General features: G+C 38.9%; 1 protein-coding gene across 3 annotated transcripts in view; it reads right to left on the reverse strand.

Annotated features, from left to right (window-relative positions):
* CHD6 (chromodomain helicase DNA binding protein 6) overlaps positions 1 to 11,724 on the reverse strand; it is a 199,037-nt gene extending 187,313 nt beyond the window's left edge. For 2 of the 3 annotated variants that reach the window (XM_069063587.1, XM_069063586.1), the window contains exon 1: positions 11,511 to 11,724. The gene's annotated coding sequence lies outside the window, so the exon portion shown is untranslated. The remainder of the gene's footprint in view (positions 1 to 11,510) is intronic. The other variant, XM_069063588.1, reaches the window with a different exon arrangement.
* Between the last annotated feature and the right edge of the window lie 840 nt (positions 11,725 to 12,564).

The following is a 12,564-nucleotide window of genomic DNA, read 5'->3' on the forward strand; positions in this document are numbered from 1 at the left end:
CCAGGAACTAAGATTGCTGAGAACTTGCCTCGTGTCAAGATGAAGAAAAGACCTCCATTTGGGTATTAAGTGCTGTGTTTAAACTTGATGTAACTCTGGGGTAGATTCAATTGTGATCCAGGGGTGGGGAACTTTTGACCTTTTTGTGTTCTATGGTTGAGCAAATGAATGTATTTTACTTATGTTTGGAAACTAATCTCCATTTGAGAAGAGGGGCTTTGTGGTGGACTTAATTAAGGTATAGCCTAGGGGTGGAGAAGTATTTAGAACAGGGACTTTGTAATTGATTGAATGATTGGAAAGTCCTGGGGTGGGGTAGTCCTTGGAGATTATTTAATCACACTTAGTAAATGCTGTATTTTGAATGATGTCATGTTTTGATCTTCTCTGTTCTTGGTTTGTCACTGAATAAAATAGAGAGCACCTATGCTGGTATTTTGAACCTGGGAAGTTGCCTTCTTTTGGCATTACATTACAACTCCATCCAATGATTTCTGGTAACAAGACTAACAGTGAGTAACACTCACCTAGGGTAGCCCTGCACCAGTCTGGTGCCTTCTGCTGACTTCTGGTCCCATGTCCAAATGTCTCCCTTAGGTATTCTGCACCCTTATTTTACAGGGCTAAATCAGTTATCATTGGAGTAAGAACTCTAACGTGCTAAAAAAGACCTAAGATCAACTAGACCTCATTTTACAAATAAGTGAAATGGCCAGGGGGTTATGTGTCTTGCTCAAGGTCGATGTGACCTTGTAATAAGGAGCATGATAATAGCATGTATTGTAATAACAGAAAAGTAACAAAGAGCATGACCATGATTCAAACCCAGGTTCACTGACTCCAATTCTAATGTTCTTTTTGCTACACAGTTCTTTGTGCTAACCTCAATCCTTCACCTAAAAGTCAGAAAAAGACCTCTTAGAGGCCATCAAATCCAACTTCCTCATTTTGTATTTGAGGGAACTGAGACTACATAAGTTAAGTGACTTGTTCAAGGTGACAGTATCTGACAGAGGCTAATCAGATAAATAAATTCCTGATGTAAATACCTTCCCAAATACCTTAATGTTTTAATCTAATCAAAATGTTGGGAATTTCAAGTTCAAAATAAGCCAAAGAGGGAGACAATCAGGAGAGCTTTGGGAGCAATAGCTAAAATGACATGAAGACAAAGCAAACAAGCAACAGAAAGGATCACAAGAAATACAATGGACAATTTTGATTATATAAAATTGAAACATTTCTACAAAAGCAAAATCAGCAAAGTTAAAAATCAAAACAGAAATAGTTAAGGGATTAAAAAAAAAAATCCATGCAGCCAGGTTTAGCTGAAAAAGGTCTGATATCCAAGAGAGAGATTGTGATAGTCATGAAGACAGAGCCGGCCTTAGAGCCAAGCAGGCATAGGCTTAAATCTCACATTGTCTCCATACTAGCTATGGGACTCTGGAATATCCACTTAACTTCTCAATGATGCAGGCAACTCTCTAAGATTATAAACTGCAGAAAAAGTATTGACCTCCACTGATAAAGGATTTTCATTATCTGAAAGCTCCTTACATAAATGAAATCACAGGTTCAGTCCCTATCCCAATCCCTATCCAAAACATGGGAATCTATTCAAATGTAGAAGAACAAAAGCAACACAGCTCCCAGTAGATAAAGTCAAAGAATATGAACAAGTATTTTTTCAAAAAGAAGACATGCAAGCTACTAAAAATGCTCCAAATCACTAAAGAGAAAAATGCAAATTAAAACAATTAAAAAGTTCCACCTCACATCCATTAGCAAAGATGACAAAAAGGGAAAATGAAGATTTTTAGGAGTGGACTAAGGAACATCAGGCATACTGATATAGTGTTAGTGAATGTGTGAATTATTTGCCTGGGCATTCTCAAAAAGAATTTTAAACTATCCAAAAAAATCACTGAACTGTGCATACCCACTGACCCAATGACAACACTACCATGCATATACCCAAAAGAAATAGCAGAAAAAGGAAAAGGACCAATGTGCACAAAAATATTTAGAGCAGCACACTTTCGATTGTCAAAAAGACCTGGAAAAAATAGGGTGTCCATCAATTTGGGAATGTCTGAACAATGGTATATAAGACATGACAAAAATAATTGATTCAGCATAATCTGGAAATATTTGCATGATACAGAATGAAGTAACAGAACTAGAAGAACAATTTATACAAATGACTAAAACTTTGTAAAGAAAAATAGCTCTGAAAGAATTAAACTGATCAATGCAATGAGTAACCATACTCCAGAAGACTAATCATGAAGCATGCTTCTTACTACCTCCTGACAGAAAGGTGATGAAATAAAGGATATGAACAGGCAATTCTCAAAAAAAAGACATGCAAATTATCATCAACCATAAAAAAAAATTCTCCAAAAAACAAAAAAGCAAAACGCAAATTAAAACAATTCTGAAGTTGCACCTGACATTCATCAGACTTAAGATGACAAATTGCCACAAACATTTCCAGACATGCCCAATATATGATTTGTTTGCCTGACTATGCTTATTTTTTTTAAAAGGTTTAGTTATGCTAGAGAGGAAAAAAAAAATCAACCTTTTTTCAAATATGCAGAAAAAAACAGAAGGAAGTTCAAAGGGAGACACAATAGAACTGGACAGGTTTAAAATTAACATGTTACATTGGTTGTAAGCTTTAAAAAACAACCTGCACATGATAATGACTTGTGTTTTTATATTAAAAAGATAAAACAGTGGGTTGGGTTCGTTTTTTGTTTTATTTTTCTGCTGCTGTTCATCGATGGAGAATAATCCTCTATTACATCTTGGAAAATAGTTCCAAAAGATTAGGGATAAGAAAACTTTATAGTCATTATAGATCTAGAATTAGAAAGATTATCACGGATTTCATTTTTCTTGCTTTTTCAATGGGGGGAGTAGAGGAAAAGTAGAGGGGAGAAAAAGTGAATCTTCATTTGCAAATAAAATTTAATTAGGAAACCGAAGCCAAGAAAAGCAGTGACCATCAAAATTACATAGGTAATAAAGATCAGAAATGAAATTTGAACCCAGGTCACATGACTAAAGAGGAAGCATTCTTCAAAAAAAAAAAAAAAGAACAGATAATTTTTGTTTTTACATCCACTACATTTCCCAATTTTCCCTTCCCTTTGCCAAAGGTCAGCCCTTATAATAAAGATTTTGTTTTAGAGGGTAGGGGAACTTCACAATCAACCAAATTCAGTGTTATATGCAGACTTCCACACCATGGTTTCTTCCCTCACCTTTCCAAAGAAGGAAAAGAAGTACTTTCTCATATATCTTTTTTAGAACCAAGCTTGTTCATTATAATTTCAAAACATTTAATTTCTATTTCTTTTTGTTGTTTTTCTCTCCATTTACATTGTTATAGTCACTGTATATAGTTTTCCTAATTCTGCTTACTAAGCTTTGCTTTAGTACACATAAATCTTTTGATGTTTCTCTATATATTCATCAAATTCATGGTTTCTCAATAGCACAATGATATTCTATTATATTTTTATGTCACCTTAGTCATTCCCCAAGTCAATGGGCATCTACAATGTTTCCAGTTCTTTGTCTTACAAAAAAGTGCTGCTATAAATAGCTTCATGTATATGGCTCTTAGGGACCTTTCTTTTTATTCTTGACCTCCTTGGGGTATGGGCTGGCAGTGGAATCTCTGTTTCAAAATGTGTCAATATTTTACTCACTATCTCAGCATAACTTCAAACTGCTTTCTATAATGGTTACCCTGTTTCAGAGCTCCACCAACATCAGTGTGCCTGTCTTTCTACAGCTCTTCTGACCTCAACTATTTCGATGTTTTGCCATCTTTCTCAATTTGTTGAATGTAAGGTAGAAATTTCAGAATTGTTTTGATTTGCATTTGTCTTACAAATTTAAGGAATAATCTTTTTATGGTTGTTAACAGAATTTGCAATTCTGTAGAAAACTGCTTGTTCATATCCTTTGACTTACTGGTTTTTGATCTTAAAATATTTGTGTTAATTCCCTATATGATTTAGATATAAAACCCTAAAAAGAGTCAGTAGATGCAAAGGTTTTTCTCCCCAATTAACCATTTCCTTTATCATTCTACTGCAGTTTACCCATGCTGCCTCCTAAAGAAAAATTTAGGCAGAGACTTGACCTGGCAGAAAATACAGTCACAAGTAGTGGAGCAGAGTGAATAGGATGTTGGATTAGATCGTATCAGTTATCCTGGATTCTGTTTCCAGTTCTGCAACTTACCACTTGAATGACCTTATGCAAGTCACAAGCACTTTACACTTCTGTTTCCTACTGTCAAATGAGGGAATTGGTGAAGATCAGATGATCTCTAAGAGTCCTTTCTAGTTCTAACATTCTGAAATTGAGAGTTAACAAAGAAGCTTTAATTTGGGAGAAACTAAAGTTCTTATACTTAACTAAAATACTACTGTTAATATATAAAATTTTAAAAATGAAAGTAGCTGCCATATGAATAACCCAATAGTAGCATACATTAATAGGAATCTTTCTGGACCATCTTCCAAAATCTGGACCAGTTAAATAAAATGTTTCAGTAGTAAAGAGGCAGGTAAAGTGTAGTAGTTATGAATATTAAAAAAAAAAATAGAGTGATTTTTATGCGTGGAGCTTGTTTCAGTACTTTACATGCCATCCTGTATGGGTAACTCCTGGAATCAATGGCAGCTGTGGAGATAAGGTAACACCATAAAACCTCTAATAATTTTGGAACCAAACCTCTGTAAATATGTTAAATTCTAAATTCCTAAATAAGGAATTGTGCTTTTTTAACCCATGATACCTCACTGCACCAAGTTTATAAACCTAGTGGTATTTCTAATGAATGCTCTTTACTGACTCACTGACAAACAAGAAACCTACCCATTTATTATGACAAATGAGACAAAATGTTGAAGTCTAAACAGTTAAAATTTGTTACAGTTCATGAAAATATTGGGTTTCTTGAAAAAGCAAAATTTGCCATTAATATCAATTTCTGGCCCAGAATTGTTTCAGATGACCAAAAACCCCAAAGGCAACCTACCTCACTGATTCCCAGTTGCCAATGAAAAAAAAAAACTAAAAAAAACTTTACCAGAACTTTTTTACACCATTGAGAATTATTAATTACAGTCAGAAACAAAAGAATAATTATTGTCAACATCTAAACATGTCTGCTACAGAAGACCCACTATGGTTTATGGTTTAATACTTTTGAACTATGGCCTAGATAACCTTTTTTTTTTCAAAAGCCCTGTAAGGAATAAATTAAATTTATTGATAGATCTCTTTTTTAGAGTGAAGGTAGAAAAGGGAATCCATTTTTTTTTTAGACAGATGCACACAGAAGCATTTCCAGAAATTGTTACATAAAATGCTAAAAATCATACCTTGAGGTTATACACATGGCTATTCTCCAAATCCTGTCTTTTCCTTATTTCCAACTATGGAAAAAACTCTAACTTCCTGCTACAGGGAAAAAAAGGAGGGGGGGAGGTGTTTTAAATTTCATTTTTAACTTGTTCCCCTTTGAAGCATTCTTACAATTGTATAGGTATATGAGAGACCATAAATAAAAATAATTTCTTCTACTTCCTTCCTCTGTTTTCACTTCCTCTTAAGGAATAAATGTTGACAGAAATTCCATTAACCAGAATATCTTACTCCCTCATGTGCCAGTCACATACCAATTATCTAAAGTGATCCCCTATCAGATTTGTTTAAAATAGGGTACACCCAACTGTTACTATGGATTTGATTTCTTTGGGTGGCTTTACTCAGTCAAGTAGGCTGACTGAAGAAATCCTTAACTTTTAATACAACATAGTTGGGTTTCAGATAGCCAATACTATAAAAAATGTTTCAACTAAAATAGTTTCCGTTAATAAATCTGTTATGTGAAATATAATTTGGTAAATAAAACCTCTGATCTGAACCCAACTTATCAACTTGGAACTATCCTTAGATGTATTTTCTAATACTAATAATGATTTTCCTTGAAACCAAAGCAAACAGTCTAGATATATTTCTTTACTACTATGTAGTAAATCAAATATCCTTATGCCCTGCTCCAAACTGACCAAAGTCCAGATGTGTCAATGTGTACATCATGACAAACAAGAAATTTGCTCAGAACCAAAATTTTTTTCTCAACTGGCAAGACCAACAAACAGATTTTTATAACTACTATAGGTCAAATCCCACTTCAACCCACTCCAAGAGACTACCATAATTTCCTTACTGTACTGGGATTTTGTTCTATAAAAAGTTGCCTGAACTATTCAAGTAACTAACTGAGCCCTCGTAAAAATGTTTGTATAAAAATTTTCTTGGTGGGTGGGGAAAGAGAACCTCTATGTTAAAATAGAATTAGAACTGTATGTATTTATTCTATAAAAGGAACTCATATACACATCTAGACAAACTCTCAAGAGTATCTTCATTTAGCAGAATATACTGACTGATATGCTTGTAGAATTACTTTCTACTGACATTAAAGGAATAGAAAAATTGAGGATTTCCCACAGAATCATCCTAAATATTAGTACCAAAAAAACCCCAAACCCAGGCATAATCAAGCATTATCAAAATTAATTCTTCTTTCAGTACAACATGGACAAGAGAATTTAGTTAGCTGATCTTCTGGGAGAAAAGAAAGCTCAAGAAGTTTCTGCTGCCATGCACATCAACAGTTGGGAAGAAGGCAAAGATCCAGAGCCTGGGATTCCTCCAAGACTGTTCTAATATTTCCCTAATCCTGACTTAGCCTGTCCTAGCTCTCCTTTCAGGCTCTGTGAACAACGATAGGAAAGAACTCTCACATTATAACCAAAGGATGAATTTCAAGGGATGGCTCAGCCAAGAAGGGTCCACTGGACACTCCTGAACCACAGGAAGCAGCAGCAACACTAGTAACAGGAGCTATAAGGATAGGCCTATACAAGACTGTTAAGAAGAGACCCTAGAGACCTAACTCAAATCACTGCAAGGCTTGCAGTAAACTGCAAGTAAAACATCGGAATTATGAAGAAATGACTTCCTACTTTAACAGGGATAAAAGGTCAATATAACCACAGGAGCTGACAGAGACAGAGCACAAACCTATAGCCTGGTTCTTTTATACATGAAGTCCACAGTAGTAATGAACTGCGCCTTCCAAAAGTCAATAACTTTGGTCAAATAATCAACAAGCATTCATTAAATGCCTACTCCGTGACAGGCACATATACTGCAAAACCAAAAAAATAACCATAAGTTAACTATTGTAAAAACAAACTTGACACTATCAATGTAACACATGGATGTTTCCAGTGAAAGTAATAGGATAGAAAGTTTCAAACTACAGATGTATGTGTATGTCTTGATTATGCTGCATTATTAGAAAATTTAATATAAATTTGAGGGAGCACAGTGTAGTAGAAGTAGTTGGTTTTGCTGTTAGAAGACTTGGGTTCTCTTCTCAGTTCTATTATTTATTCCCTGTGTAACTTAGCAACAGTCACTTTTATTCTATGAACCTCAGACTTCTCAACTAGAAAATAAGGGACACTGGTCTAGGTGATCTCTAAGGTCTTTTCCCATTCTAGATTCTATAAGCATGTGAAATTTTTTTAAATTTTGTATTACTTAACACCTCAAAAAATTTCTTAATGAAAACTCCTTTTATAAATATGAAATAATTATCCACTGATATCTCTATTTTAGAAATTTAACTTTTTATTTATTGGGTTATACATGTATTCATGCTTGCTTTAACAGACAAAAATTAACTTGAAATAGTGTTTGTTGGTTTTCCTAAAAATTTTAAGTACAATCTTTTAGGGTTTTCTTCCTTTTAAATACCTATCAGATAAGAAAAAGGCTAGTAGAAGGAAATCTGATTACTCCAGTCTTCCTTCTTTACTAAAAAAGTTCTAGTACTTCAAAATGACTTTTTTGTCTAAGAAAAAAAAGAACAGTCTTCTAACTGAACTCAAGTTCAATTATATGTGGCTGCTGTTAGAATACAATTATTTAGTCCATTATTATACATACTATAAACATGCCTTTGATTTAGATACCAAAAAGACACAAATCAAATCTCACTATAGCAAAAAATCTCTGAAATTTAATTTAAAAAAATGGCCCCTACTCATTTATTTCAAGTAATATTCAGTAATAATTCAGTAGGACCAAAAAAATGTGGACTGTATTGGAATTCAATGTACATGTCAAAACATGTTACTAAACTGAAGCTCTGTATAGAGGAATGGAATTATAAACACATAGAATGTATAGACAGATCCCTTGAATTCTAAAGCACTATCAAACTTGCATAGAACTTATGTGCACCATTTGTTTCCCCAAATTGGAAATATCCTAAGCTCAATGGTATCAAGGTATTTGAGACCTACATCTACTCTTTATAATCCTCACAATGCTCTAAGTTGATAGCTTTAAAGCCTCCAAATGATTGTGGAACCCTTTCTTCATATTGTTTAACATAAATTCAAACCACCTCTGGTGTTAGCACTGGCATAGGGGTAATACTTTCCTAAAGATGCCTCATAAAACACTCTTATGTAGCAAAGACAAGCTCTATAGAACACTGTACCTTAGAAGCTTTTTGTTAATGATTGGTCATCTACAACATGGGAAAAATGTCAAACTCTTTGATTTCTACAAAAACACACTATTGTAGACTTTTAAATATTAGATATATAACGCTAATTACCAAAAGATCTTCTGGAAATTCAGAAGTGTTAGGTCAGGAGTTTTCTCTCTTTCACTGTTTGATCTTTTAAACATCTTCCATGGCTTCCCTTATTATTTTCAAAAAACAGAATACCAAAGAACAAGAATAAAGGTGATTAGATTTAAATACCTTGCAATACCACTACTTAATAGCTCATTATGATATAACTTCATTGTATGAGATGTGATGGCACCACACTGAAGCATAACATCAATATTTGCTGTGTCCACAAGGGGGGAAAAAAACAAAGTGTAGTAGGGGAAATTGTCACAGCAATAATAATCATTCAATGAGTTTTACTTTTAGAAAAAATTTGGCCTTAATCAATAATGAAGCATTTTTTTAAAAAGGAGGATTTGTAATCATCCTATGAGAGTTGCTCTAAAAAAGTATTCCTAAACTACTTTTCTTAAACTTATTTTGCTATTTTACATTTTATTCAGGCCTTTGATTATAAGCATTAGCTCTGACACTACAATTCCAGATAAGATAAACCTTAAGTTATGGTACTGTGGTTTAAAGATTCATGCCTAACCTCTATCATGCATAGATTTTAAATATATTCTCTCTCTCACTCACTCACTCTCACACACACACACACACACACACACATTTGTAGTATAGTGGAAAAGGTCACTGTATTAGGGGCCTGATTTCCTTATCTGTAAGATAAGAGAGAACTGGACTAGAATGACCTTTAGGCTTTTTCTACATTTCTATGTTATTTGAAAACATACAACATGGCAAAAGGAGCCAGTGCCACTGAAATGCATCATTCATTGGAAATACAATTGTGTCCATTAGAAGAACCTTTATAAGGACTACATGGGTAATATGAAAATGCCTCTCCCACTGGGGATTATTAGGATACATATATGAAGAGGGAGTCTGGCACTGACATCTGTCTTTGAAGCCAAGATTTGAGTTCAAGTCCCTTCCTAGTCACATACTGGCTGTGTGATCCTAGACTGGTTGTGTCACTTTAAGCCTTGGCACTCTAAGCAACTTTCAGACACAGGTTTTTTATGCTGCAGACCCCTTTGTCAGTCTGGTAAAGTCTAGTTTGTTGCCTACATTCACAGTTAAACAGAATGCTAAATTTCAGTCGGAGGTTAGAAAACATAAAAAGGAAATTTTCTTCCCCATCCAAGTTCACCAAGCCCCTGAAATCCTCAGGTTAAGACTAAAAAGCATAGCAAAGATGATGACCTGCACTGGTAGAGGAAATTCCCTCACCAAGGAGTTCCCCAAAGCAAAGACATCATAGGTGTAGTGCTATCCTACGCATGCATACACATACACATACACACACACACACACACACACACACACACACACAAAGAGAAACTAAAGTATGTTCTGAAACAATTTTCGAATTGCCCAGAATGTGTAATTTCTTGATTTTAACTTCTCTATTCTTTTCCAGCTAATATCAATGTCCTGGAGCTCCACAAATATGCAGCAGAGATTAGAGTAGCAGGGTACCCCCAAGAGGCAGGTGAGTAAGACAACACACACAGAATCCCCAGGGAATGGAAATTCGGAATGCCAAGCTTTCACCAGAAACCTTAGCCAGACTACTAATGGTCCACAGGCCCCAATTTGGAGAATAGAGGCCTACAAACTCACAATTGAATTATACTGCCTAATTAGATACTGCACTACACAAACCCCAGGCACATTCATCATAACTGCGACTTTACGCACACACCTTTAAGTGGCGACTTACGTATTTCCAATTAGTTCAAATAAAATTGCGGCTGGAAAACTCAAACTCGACAGGGAGATATCCTCTGAACACCTTGAAAAAGGCAAGGGGCCTGCCAATCATTCACCATGAATTCCCTGGGAAATTCGGAGGTGACACCTTTACAACTTAACCCCAAAGGAAGAGGCCAGAAGAGTGGATTTTTCCCATCCTCCCCCCTTCTCCTGCACCTCAAAAAGCATGCAGCCCCATAGGACACGAAACTTGGCTCTGGGTTATCTCGGATGCTGGTTCCTAATCACTGCTCCCCATCGCAGCGAGGAACCCCAGCCAAGGCGTGAGCAAGGGTGGGTGGGGGTGGCAGCAGCTGGAGAACTTGGTCCTCCGGCAGTGGGACCGCGGGGATGACAATCCGGGAAAAGCGCCTGGGGATCCTGAAAGCGCAGGAGGACCATCATTACCTGGGGCTCCCCCCCTCCAATACTGCAGGGGGATGGAACAACTTCTCCGGGGTCCCGTGGGTGCCGCCCCCGCTTCCCGCCAGCCTAGGAGCCCACGCTGAAGGGAGTCAGTCCCGGGGGGAGGGTCTTGCCCCGCAGCGCAGCCGGGGCCCGCGCCAGCTCCCAAGGACAGCGGCGCGCACCCTCCAGACAGACTCGGCGAGGCCACGGACGGACGGACGGTCGGACGGACGGACGTGGGAGGGGGAGCGCGGCAAGGCCTGGCCCGGCCCAGGGACGCCCAGCCGGGCTCGCCCCCCCCCCCCCCCCCCCCCCCCCGTTCCCCCTCCCCTCTCCCCCCTCCCCTCCCCCTCCCCCTCCCCGGTCGCCCGCTCCCTCCCTCCCTCCCTCGTTCGTTCCGCGGCCGGCCCTGCTCTCAGCCCCCGTCCCCAGCCCGGCCCCCGCCGACCGCGCAGCCCCGCTCCTCCCGGCTTCATTCATATGGACAGACCGGCTGGACCTGAGGGGTACGATCCTGGACAGGGGGGCACGGCCGGGCCGCGGAGACCGGGGCGGAAAATAAAAAGTTAAGAGAAGAACTTACCTAAAATGGCTCCTGCAGCAGCCAAAATACAAACAGCTATTATTTGGTGAAGTTTAGCTCAGACACCCTGCAAGGACACCCTAACCCGGATCGGGCCCGCCTCCCCCGCCACGCCATTGGACTTCCCTGGCTCTCGACATAAAGTCATTGGTCGCAGCAGCCATCGCTCAGACGGCAGCCCGTTTCAAGCTTGCTTGCAGGGGCGAGTGATGGGCTCGCTCCATTGTGCTCATATTTGCATGGATGTGATGGAGGCGCTGATTGGCTCGCGAGCGGGGCCGCACCGCCCCCCGCGCGCCTCCCCGGCGCCCCCACGACAACGTCGCCCCCTCCCCTCTCCTCTCCTTTTCTTCCTCCTCCCTTCCTCCTCCCCCAGCGGGCTGCGCACCCCGGGCCCTGCAGAAGGAAGGGAGGGAGGGAGAGAGAGAGAGAGGAGAGAGAAAAAGAGAGAGGGAGGGAGGGGGCAACGTGACCAGCCCTACGGGAATCCAGCCCCTAAGCGGGGCGGGACCGAATTCCCCGCCCACAAACCTCGGAGCCTGGGCCTGGGGGAGGACCAGAGAGAGAGAGAGCACGGAATGAGATTCTGGAGGGAGGGCAGGAAAGAAAAATGCACAAGAAAAGGAAAGGGAAAAGAGGAGAAGAAAGAAAAGCAGGGGAAAGGGAAAGCAGGAGGATGGGGAGGGGGAAGAGGGAACAGAAAAACAAAAGCGAGAGGGGGGTAAAAGGAGAAAAACGCAAATAAGGGAGGGGAAAGGAGAGAGAAAAGGCAATGGGGGAGGGTAAGAAAGGAAAGATCAAAGAGGAGAGAAAGAGGAGGAAGTAAGGAAGAGGAAGAATAGAGGGAAGGGAAAATGAGAAGATGGGTAAATGATGGGGTGCAGATGTAGAAAAGGAAGACCTGAGGCCCCACACAACTGAGCTATATAGCTCCGCAAATAGTTGGCAGTGTAACTGATGCCAGCCACCCTATGCTGATGTCCAGTATAAAGACCTCACTCACAAAATATCGTGCTTCAACCCTGTACAGCTTTACAAGGTTGACCACTCTTAA

The sequence above is a fragment of the Petaurus breviceps genome, unplaced genomic scaffold (genome assembly GCF_028583685.1).
Source record: "Petaurus breviceps papuanus isolate PSGF00001 unplaced genomic scaffold, PetGlider_PUasm1.0 90591, whole genome shotgun sequence".
Classification (NCBI taxonomy): domain Eukaryota; kingdom Metazoa; phylum Chordata; class Mammalia; order Diprotodontia; family Petauridae; genus Petaurus; species Petaurus breviceps.